Raw genomic sequence first — 11,456 nt, forward strand, 5'->3', positions numbered from 1 at the left:
CGTTAGGTAAGTTATTACGGTGTTTGCCTCCTGGGTCTTCTCTCCCTCTACCACACTGGCACCAAGCTCTTCTGGGTATGGGCTGTGTCTGCCTTGTCCACAGCTTGGTACTTTGCACATAGATATTCAGTTATATTTTGAATTGAATTATATGGAAAATGTATCCTTTGAAAAACTTAAGTTACAGTTACAAACCGAAGTTTTGTAAGAGAAAAAGAAATTCCAATTCTTGCTACCTTCAGGTAGGAAATCTATCAGTATTAGAAATTGGGATACTCTTTTCAGCTTTCTGTTTTATTTTTAACACAAAGGAAAAGAATATGTGGGAAGTAGAATTGGGGGAAGTTTTTTTAAGCTTAATTTTCAGAATTTGAAGGGAGAAAAGAACAAAAATAAAAACCCCTATGTGTTAAAAGTATAGACTGATGACCGAGGAACAGATAAATTCCATGCTGATTGTGGTGACTGTGTTTCCTAAAGAACATGTGTTTATATGCCTTAATATTTGTTTTTGAAGAATGCATACAAAATTGTGGTTATTGCTGAGAAACTAGGTGTGTCTGTATCTGTCATGTTTGGATGTCTGTCGGGTGCAGGAAGTGAGCAGAAGTTAGGAAGGAGACTTGTACTTTGCATTTTTATATTTTTCTGTAAAATTTGAAGTTTCTTACCAAGCACATTACCTGTTTCTTTCATGCCAATTGCAGATACATGGATTGTGAGGTGGGGCTGGGGAGGAGTCTATGCTGGGCTATCTCAAAGATGAGACCGCTTTTTAAAAAAATAAAAGAAAAATTAACATCTAATTGAGGACACTTAACTGTTTAGCATGAGTGACAGTAGTAAAGTTAATTTTAATATCTGCTTGAGTGGAGGTTCCTCAAAAAATTAAAAATAAACCTACCCTGTGACCCAGCAATAGCACTGCTAGGAATTTACCCAAGGGATACAGGAGTACTGATGCATAGGGGCACTTGTACCCCAATGTTTATAGCAGCACTCTCAACAATAGCCGAATTATGGAAAGAGCCTAAATGTCCATCAACCGATGAATGGATAAAGAAATTGTGGTTTATATACACGATGGAGTACTACGTGGCAATGAGAAAGAATGAAATATGGCCCTTTGTAGCAACGTGGATGGAACTGGAGAGTGTTGTGCTAAGTGAAATAAGCCACACAGAGAAAGACAAATACCCTATGTTTTCACTCTTATGTGGATCCTGAGAAACTTAACAGAAACCCATGGGGGAGGGGAAGGAAAGAAAATAAAAAGAGGTTAGAGTGGAAGAGAGCCAAAGCATAAGAGACTCTTAACAACTGAGAACAAACTGAGGGTTGATGGGGGTGGGAGGGAGGGGAGGGGGGGAGGGTGGGGGAGGGTGGGTGATGGGTATTGCGGAGGGCACCTTTTGGGATGAGCACTGAGTGTTGTATGGAAACCAATTTGACAATAAATTTCATATATTGAAAAAAAATAATATCTGCTTGAAGTATCTGTCAAACTTTAATTGTTTGAAACCCTCAGGCAAGTCATTTTTCTGAATAGCTGTGTTTTCCAAATTAAGAACTCATCCTTTTAAGCAACGATACTTTATTATTTTTTTAATTTAAACTTTATTTTAATTTATTTTTTAAAAACAACTTTTTAAAATTGTGTGGCTGACACAATGTTACATTAGTTTCAGGTGTATAGCATAGTGATTCAACAAGTTACGCTATGCTCACCACAAGTGCAGCAGCCATCTGCCACCATACAAGGCTATCACGATACCATTGATTATATTCCTTATGCTGTACCTTTCATCCCCATGACTTATTCATCCATAACAGGAAGCCTGTATCTCCTATTCCCCTTTTACCTACCCCCATTTTATCTACCCCCGCCCCTCCTCTGGCAACCATTAGTTCTCTGTATTTATGGGTCCGTTTCTGCTTTTGTTTGTTTGTTCCTTTGTTTAGATTCCACTTATGCGAAATCATAAGATTATTTGTCTTTACCTGATTTATTTCACTTAGCATAATACCCTCTAGGTCCATCCATGTTGTTGCAAATGGCAAGAACTCATTCTTTTTTTATGACCGAGTAATATTCCATTATATATATGTATATATACACCACATCTGTATCCATTCATCTATTGGTGGACACTTGGGTTGCTTATGTATCTTGGCTACTATAAATAACACTGAAATAAACAGGGATGCATATATTTTTTTGAATTAGTGTTTTTGTTTTCTTTGGGTAAATGCCCAGTAGTGGAATTACTGGATCATATGGTATTTTTAATTTTAATTTTTCTGAGGAGACTCCATACTGTTTTCCACAGTGGCTGCACCAGTTTGCATTCCCACCAATAGTGCAGGAGGGTCCCCTTTTCTTCATATCCTTGCCAACAATTGTTATTTTTACCTTTTTGATATTAGCCATTCTGACTGGTGCAGGTGATATTTAATTTTGCTTTTGATTTGCATTTCCTTGATGATGAGATACGTTGAGCATTTTGTTATGTATCTATTTGCCATCCGTATGTCTTCTTTGGAAAAATATCTGTAGAACATAAGCATTTCTTTATAACTCCACAGTCATTATCATAAACTCAAGTTGTACTGCATCACTTGCTCCTACACTGGCCTCAAGAATGATGTGGTTTGTCTCTTATCCAATACTTTTTTTATTTACTGCCACTTGTGAATTTCATTAGCTCACCAAAAGTGAACTTTCTTCAGTCAGTCTACTTTCTGATCTGTAAGATTAGAATTCAGATTAGAAGGTTTCTAAGGCTAGTGTGTAAGGTAGGAAAGAGGAGCGAGGTTCTGGGAGAAGGACTTTCCTTGCAGTAAAACGCATGAGCTTTATTGGTTCCATTAACACATCTTCACTGAGGTTCTTGTGCTAGGCTTCCAATGCTCTGCTTTTAGTTGGTGGCCTAACAGGACTTCCATGTATGGGCACTGGGACATCTGTTGGCTGTCAGGAGACTTTTTGGATTATTCCTGGTTCTTAGCAGTATTCCACATTGTTGGAATAAAGAATTCCAGAAGTGGCAGTATATATGAATATTTATATTTTAAGAATAAAGATTGTTGCTTTATAGAAAACTTCTGCAGGATTTATTGAGATGGAAGCTACTCCTGGACATCAAGTATGTGATATGACCGTAAAAAGTTACACGTGTTGTACAACTCATGAAGTATCTATGAAGCAAGTTTTGTCTTTCAAACCCTTTCAGTACCATTTTATTTACTAGGTGGAAACAATGATGCCATGGCCTATGCTGAAGACATGTACAATTTTTATACTCCGTATATACCCCTTAAGTAAGGACGGGATAATAATAACTTACAAGTTATTATTTTAGCCTCTGTTGCCTAAGAAGAAATGTTTTGAGCTTTTTGTAGTGGTGGGGTTGGGGTGGTGTTTTCTTACTATTATTGTCATTAATAATGTGAAGTTTATCTTTGGGAAACTTCCCATAAGTGGACCTGCCGTTCCAGAAATTCGTATACTTTAATTCTCTGCCTGAATACTTGACAGATAACTTATCTTGCTGGTTTTAAAAATATTAACTTGCAAATAATGGAAAGTACAGCGGGCACTGGTAAGTTGTTAACAGGTTAATAATTCTTTGGTACTTGTGGTGGTTTTAAAATCTATCCACAAACTCTGTGACATGTTCCTATCTACGTGGAGGAGCGTCATTCCCCTTCCTTTGAGCATGGGCTGAATTTAGTGCTTCCCTTCCAGTGGAATATGGAAGAGATGGTGTGTCACTTCTAATAGAAGGTAATGAAAAGCATTGCTTTCACCTTACTCTTTCTGGGATCACCCACTCTTGGAAAGCCAGCTGCCATAGTGTGAGGGCATTCAGGCAGCACTGTAGAGGGGACATAGAGATGAGAAACTGCCAGCCGCCCTGTGAAGGAGCCATATTGGAAGCAGATCCCCCAACCCGTCTAACTCAGATGCCTGTAGTTCTGACTGACCCCTTGATGTAACCTCAGGAGAGAGCCAGAACCACCCAGCTAAGTCACTCCCAAATTCCCAACTCACAGAAACCGAGATAATAAATGTTTGTTGTTTAAGCTAGTGTCTTTGGAGTAATTTTTTTCCCCAAAAAATGTTTTTATTTATTTTGAGAGAGAGAAAGTGTGAGCAGGAGAGGGGCAGAAAGAGAGGGAGACAGAATCCCAAGCAGTCTCTGCAAGGTTAGTGCACAGAGCCTGCCCTGGGGCTTGAACCCACGAAACTGTGAGATCATGACCTGAGCCGATATCAAGAGTCAGACACTTAACTGACTGAGCCACCCAGGCACTCCTGGAGTAAGTTTTTAATACAGCAATAGATAACTAATAATACTGTCTGAGAAAAGTTGGGTGCCCAGGGTATGGCAAGGTGTTTAACAAAGCCTGCTTATTTCACATTATGTAAAGTCAGCATAAGCTACCAATAGTACCTTTATTCTCAGGGAAACCTGGATCTGGGATATTTTTACCATGAGGTTTGAGCCCATGGTATCTCGAAATAGAACTAGGGTACATTTAGCAGGCCTCAAATTTCATTTCCTAGGAATACTAGGATCAATTTTCTAGAAGCCCAACTGGGGCTAATCCAAAATGAAACCAGAGAATTTGAGATTTTGACCTTGAGGATTCAGTGAGCCAACCAAGTCCATGTGGCTTCCTCACTGCCTTCCCTTCTGCCTTAACTGTTGAGTTGCTGACAACTTGTTACCAGCGTGGAGTGTTAACATTGAACACTCATTACCAGGCTGTCAGATGATCACAATGCTGTGGAAGTAGTTAAAAAAGCCCTTGTTAAAGCCAGAATTGAACTTGTCTTGCTAGCCATTGCTAAAACCAGGCGAAGGTAAATTGCACTTTCAAAGTGGCACGTGCAGTCCAGACACTGTCCAGACTCCTTGTAGAAGAATCTCCTGCATGTGCTCAGCATGCCACTGCTAGCTCTGTCAGAGGCAGCCCTGCTGCCAGAACAGCTGGCGGCAGCTCCACGTCTCTGCATGTTAGGAGTCCATGCTTCCATTGGGAATGGGAGACGGGGAGGAGAACTCCAAAGGAGGACTCGCCAGCCCTTGCCAAAAAAGATGGGAAGGGCAGGGACTGAGAGTCCAGTGGTCTGGGTCTAGTCCTGGCCCAGCTGGTTCCTAATACTTGGGCAAACTCTGTCTCTCTGACCTTGGGGTTTTCGTCTGTGAAATTACAGGTTTGGTACTGAGTGAGTCCCAAAGGAGGCACAGACCTGCCTTCCAAGTTCCTGCAGGGCTTTTTCAAACAAAACATTTCCCTCTTCCCGTTGTTGGAAACAATGGCCATAGGCAGCTTCTGTCACCAAGGGGACCAAGGGACACCCCTTCATGTCATGGTGGGAAGATGGCAGTAAGCCATTGGGCAGAGGATGATCTCAGGAGCATTCAGCCCAGTGTAAGAGCTGTGTCCCAAGATAAGTGGACAGGATTGCCCTCTCATCTTCACAGTTTCTTTTTTTTAATCCTTTATAATATTGATTTATCTGTTTTTTAATGTTTTTATTCTAGTTAGTTAACATACAGTGAAGTATTTGTTTCAGGTGTACAATACAGTGATTCAACAATTCCACACAACACCCAGTGCTCATCACAAGTGCACTTCCTAATCCCCATCACCTATTTCCTCCATCCCCCACCCATCTCCCTTCTGGTAACCATCAGTTTGTTCTCTATAGTTCAGAGTCTGTTTCTTGGTTTGCCTCTTTCTTTTTTTCCTTTTGCTATTTGTTAGACACCATGTTGATGTTTGGGGGCTTCTTTTCCCTTCAAAGTTATCTTGGATTTCATTTGAGAGTGAGGTTTGGGAAGGTGGGCATAGTGTGATTTGCCTTGGGGCTCCTAGTCTTACAAGTGGTCCAGAATGCATCATTGCTGTAACTCTCTGGGCCAAAATGGAGGGCTCCAGACTCTTACGTATTCAGCATGGACTGCCCTCTATATTTTCCATGGAACATGCCATTTTTTTTTACAGTCACCAACCATTTACCATTTAGGAAGTGTTCCTGAATCTTGTAGAAAGTTCCTAGTTACTTATCCTGGTGACAAGTTGCATTAGAAGAGGAAATGCCCTGGGTGCTTTGGTGGCTTAGTCAGCTAAGTGTCTTACTTCGACTCAGGTCCTGATTTCGCGGTTTGTGAGTTGGAGCCCCATGTCAGGCTCTATGCTGACAGCTCGGAGCCTGAACCCTGATTCGGATTCTGTGTCTCCCCCACTCACTCCCTGTCTCTGTCTCTGTCTCTCAACAGTAAATAAACATTTTAAAAAATTTAAAAAAAAAAAGAAGAAGAGGAAATGCCCAGGGACCGCCTGAGTGGCTCAGTCAGTTGGACGTCCCACTCTTGATTTCAGCTCAGGTCAGGATCCCAGGGTTGTGGGATTGAGCCCTGCGTTGGGCTCCGTGCTGAGCCATGGAGTCTGCTTGAGATTCCCTCTCTCCTTTTACCCCTCTTCCCTGCTTGTGCACACTCACTCTCTCTAAAATAAAAAAAAAAAAAATAGGGGCGCCTGGGTGGCGCAGTCGGTTAAGCGTCCGACTTCAGCCAGGTCACGATCTCGCGGTCCGTGAGTTCGAGCCCCGCGTCGGGCTCTGGGCTGATGGCTCAGAGCCTGGAGCCTGTTTCCGATTCTGTGTCTTCCTCTCTCTCTGCCCCTCCCCCCGTGCATGCTCTGTCTCTCTCTGTCCCAAAAATAAATAAACGTTGAAAAAAAAATTAAAATAAAATAAAATAAAAAAAATAAATAAATTAGAAAAAAAGAAAAAAAAAAAAAAAGCCCAGGCTTCAAGTGGCAGCACTCTGGAGGACCAAGTGAAGAAATAGATATGAAAGTACTTTGCAATCCCTAAGTCAGAATGTCTGCATCATTTCTTGAGAAGCCAGCCAAACTTCTCAACACAGGCAGCTTTGTTTAACCTGTACCACAGTGTCATAGGTTGATAAAGCCCTTTTTTAAAAAGTTCAGTTGTATTGCATTCTTACCAGGCAGTGTGCTAAGGCTTTGATGTGCATTCTCAATTATTTCATACTCAGCTCCTTATGAGGTAGATACTAGTACTATTGTCCCTATTTTTCAGATGAGGAAACAGTCTTAGGGAGGTTGTGACTTCTTCAAGGTCACATAAGTGGCAGAGCCAATATGTGACTTTAGTCTTGTATGTGGCAAACCTAGTGCAATTAACAATGTTATTCTGCCTTCTCTGGGGGCGTCAAAGCCTTGCAAGAACTACCACTCTTTCCCTCCATGTCTCCTCTCCCACCCCAACTAGTGTAGAACCAGGCAGGCAATTCTGTCACTGTCTTCAACACATGCTAGCCCTGTGCTTGAATCTGTCCCTGCACAGCTGCCTGCTTCCAACCTCTTCTGGGCCCCTTCTGCTCTAAGCTCAGCCATCCTTTAAATCCAGCTCAAGTTCACCTTGCCTCCTTATCCCAGATTACCTTGAACTTTTGTTCGTTCTCTCTCCTTTAGCACTTTGTATGTTATTTCCTGTCCATGAGTTCTGCCTCTTCAGCTAAATATTCAGCTCTTTGAAGCACTGGCACTGCTGTAACCAGGGTTTCATCAATCTCAGGGAATTCCCAGATGGAGTCACCACCAGGCAAATAATGGGGGAGGGAGTGTGGATTCTGTGAGCACAGCAAACAGTAGGAGACTGGAAAGATGAGCAGTTGCATTGGGCCCATTCAGCAGCAAATCCCAAGCATCAGCCACTTGATTGAACTTCAAGGATAGATTCTTATTCTGATGGAATTTGGGTATCAGACAAAGCGCTTAGATATGGATAACAGGACAGGGACACAATTGCTGGGACTGGTAAACAGAAGGGCTTGATCCTAGAGAATAACACTAGAACCATGTTGGGAGGTAAAAGCAGGGCCTGCAGCAGTGCTGACTGGGCATCACACTGGAATGGGAGGTCTCAAGTCCAGGCAAGATGTCCAGCTGTCATTAGATACCAGCATGGCCTAATGAAGTGATGTCAGTTCCAGACTTAATAACCCAATAACCCTTTTTATCAAGGAATACCTTACAAAAACTTGAACCTGTTTGAGGGAACATTAGGCTAGATAATGCTAGGCATTGTATAGGCTTCTTAAATTGAATAGTTGTGGTAAAGCCTACATACAATTGTCAGATTCTACTCACCTGAAAAATTGTTTATGAACTTAATCAAGGCAGTCCAGTGCATTGGTTAAGAGCATGGACTCTGACCTGGTTGTCCGGAATGTGTGGCCTTGGACAAGTTACCTGACCCAGTTTCCTCTTCTGTAAAAGAAGGAAGATGATACACTATCCTCCCAGGAAGATAGCTCTGAAGATCAAATGAGTTAATAATATATTCAGTTAGAACAGTGCTTGGCCCATAATAAGCATATGTTAGCTATTATTATTCTAGGCAGAATGAGTTTTAGAGATGCTTTCAAGAATAAATTATTGACTTCTTTAGTGATGCTAGCTTACCATTTATCCTACATAAAATTCCCTCTTGCTCACACAAGAAGATTGATTAATAAACAGATACTGCTTAAAGTCACTATCCCTTTTTAAAAGAGAATAAATTGCAGAACCTCAGATAGCTGTTTAGCCTCTGTGGCAAAATTCAAATAGATCTGAGTTAAATGAGATTTGTTCTAATGCCCTACTAGATGAAGATTGAATGTTTCTTTTTTAGAGGCACTTTACCTAGACATTATTTTCTGATTAATGAAATACAAGTTAGGATAACTCATTTCACACACACAAGCACACAATACAAAAAAAAAAAAAATGTTTATCAAAACAGGCACCAATGCTGGATGAAGTTAACTGGGTGTCAAAAAATTTAAAACAAAAACTAAGAATTAAATTAAACCTCACAGTCCAAGAAATAATTCTATTCTTGCCACACATGAAAGGATTTTTAAACATTTTTCTATTATAGACTTTTCTTGTCTGAGAGGCTAGATTAGAATTATAAAATTTTTGAGCTATAAAACATCAGAGAAGTCTTGTTTTGCAGTTGAGGAAATTGACTTCCACAGAGGGACAGATTTGCCTGAGGTCACTAGCTGGTCCTGGAGAGTCTGGTCTAGAAGGTAGGTGTCCCAGAGTCTTGTCTACGGACCTGTGGCAGGCTTGATGTCACTCATGCAACCCCAGCAGCACTGAAGCCCAGCTGCCACACCTCCCCTGTGCTAGAGGTAGAGTTGTGAAGTATGGCAAATGAACATTCTCAAGGTCTCACACAGTGCTCCATTTCAGGGTTTTCCATTATTGAGTTCTTTGCAAAACTTGGGAGTCACCCCTTACGCTGAATTTGTATAAAGCAGGATTCTGTGTTGCAGATTACAGGGGAGTGCACATTAAGAATTGAAAAGTACTGGTGCCTGGCTCCCTCTCCCCAAGATTCTGGTTTAATTTGGTGGTGGTGGTGGTGGTGGTGGTGGTGGTGGTGTGTGTGTTTTAAAGCTTTATAACCTGCTCTAGAGCAACAGCTTTCCTGCAGAGAGAAAACTCCTATGTGAATCACAGACCCTATTTTAACCTCCCTTCTGTTATAGCTGGGAAACTTGAAGGGCTTCTGCTGCTATATTGGTTATAAAAACATATGAGTGTGTGTGCTTCGTGATGAACTTGTGTTGGAGAGGGAGGGTGTGTCAGACTGGGTTGGAGAGGAAGAAAGGTTGGTGTGGACAAGTTCATCATTTAGTATTATTGAGATGAGAAGAAACCTAATCTCTGCCCTCACCGAGTTCAACAGCTGGGCTGACTGGAGACCACAGTGAAGCTGATATTGTACTTTTTTTTTTTTTCCAAACAAAAGTACTTTGATTGAGATGCTTATGTGAAAGCACTGTACATAACAGTGTGTAGCGATTCCCAGATAAGTAAGACGGGGGCCTTGCCTTCATTTTGTTAAATTTTTTTTTTTCAACGTTTATTTATTTTTGGGACAGAGACAGAGCATGAACGGGGGAGGGGCAGAGAGAGAGAGGGAGACACAGAATCAGAAACAGGCTCCAGGCTCTGAGCCATCAGCCATCAGCCCAGAGCCTGACGCGGGGCTCGAACTCCCGGACCGCGAGATCGTGACCTGGTTGAAGTCGGACGCTTAACCGACTGCGCCACCCAGGCGCCCCATCATTTTGGTGGTATAGGGTAACACAGACACTCCACTATTGTTTGAGATAGACTCAGAAAAGAGGTCCGACCAAGGTGCCTTGGGAATTCAGAGGAGAGAGATGATGTGCAGTCTTATGGGGTGGGCAGTAGGAATGGTACCAGGGAAGACTTTGTTATCTCATTTATTCCACCAATTCATTTGTGACTTCTAGGTCCCAGACATTATGCCAGGTACTGGGGTGTAATGAAAGGGCCGCGGTTATTTAGGGGCCTCAGTCAAGTAGAGCAGAACAAAAACAAACAATACAGGAGGGTTTTTTTTTTTTTTTCTTCAATTCTAAATACTGTTCATTGTGAGTTGTATCCTAGTTTTGGAGGTGTTAAATTTTGGAAAAATATGATTTTAGAATTAATGAGGTAGTAATAAATAACTCAGAATGCTTTCTATGGCTCAAAGTGATTATACATACCAAGTTCTTGTCTCCAGGTTTGCTTCAGGGGAACCCAAACTAATAATAGGGAGTTTGACCTTCATCCTGAAGGCAATGTAGAGTCATTGAAGAGTTTTAATTGAGGGAGTGATACATAATTTCTTTTTGTTAAAGATCACTCTGGATACAGTGTGAGGAATGCCATAGGGGAGATAGAATATTTAGATCCTGAGATCTGAGAGTCCAGATGAGATGTGGGAGGCATCCCGGACAGATTGATGGACAGTGATGAGGGTGAGTATAGACTGAAATAGAAGGATGAGAAATCTAAGAGGTGGTAGTCAATAGGAATCCATGACTGACTGATTGGCTTGGAGGCTGCAGAGAGGATGGAGAATGCTGGATGCAATTGTCCAGGAAGAATGTACCCAGTAAGAAATAAATACTGCACTCGCAGGGTTCTTCCTTCCCATTTGACCTGGCCCTTCAAAGATGACCAAGACTTTTTAGAAAACATTTTTCCTAATTACCCCATACCATCATTATAAATGTTATACATGTTTATTGTGGAAATTTGGGGAAATGATAATTCTTAAAGCCTTGAAATCCTATTAATCACCATTAAAATTTTAGTTCATATCTGTCCAGTATTTTACTAACTGCTAGCTACCTAGATAATAAAAATCAAATCATATAGTATATCATTTGCCATTCTGCCCTTTTCACATATAATGGGCATTTTCCTGTTGTTCTTTAAAAAACATAATTTGGGGGGACACCTGGGTGGCTCAGTTGGTTGAACATCTAACTCTTGATATCGGCTTAGGTTGTAATCTGGTCGTGATCTCACAGTCGTGAGAATGAGCCTCATATTGG

The sequence above is a fragment of the Herpailurus yagouaroundi genome, unplaced genomic scaffold (genome assembly GCF_014898765.1).
Source record: "Herpailurus yagouaroundi ecotype Mexico unplaced genomic scaffold, PumYag 196, whole genome shotgun sequence".
Taxonomy (NCBI): Eukaryota; Metazoa; Chordata; class Mammalia; order Carnivora; family Felidae; genus Herpailurus; species Herpailurus yagouaroundi.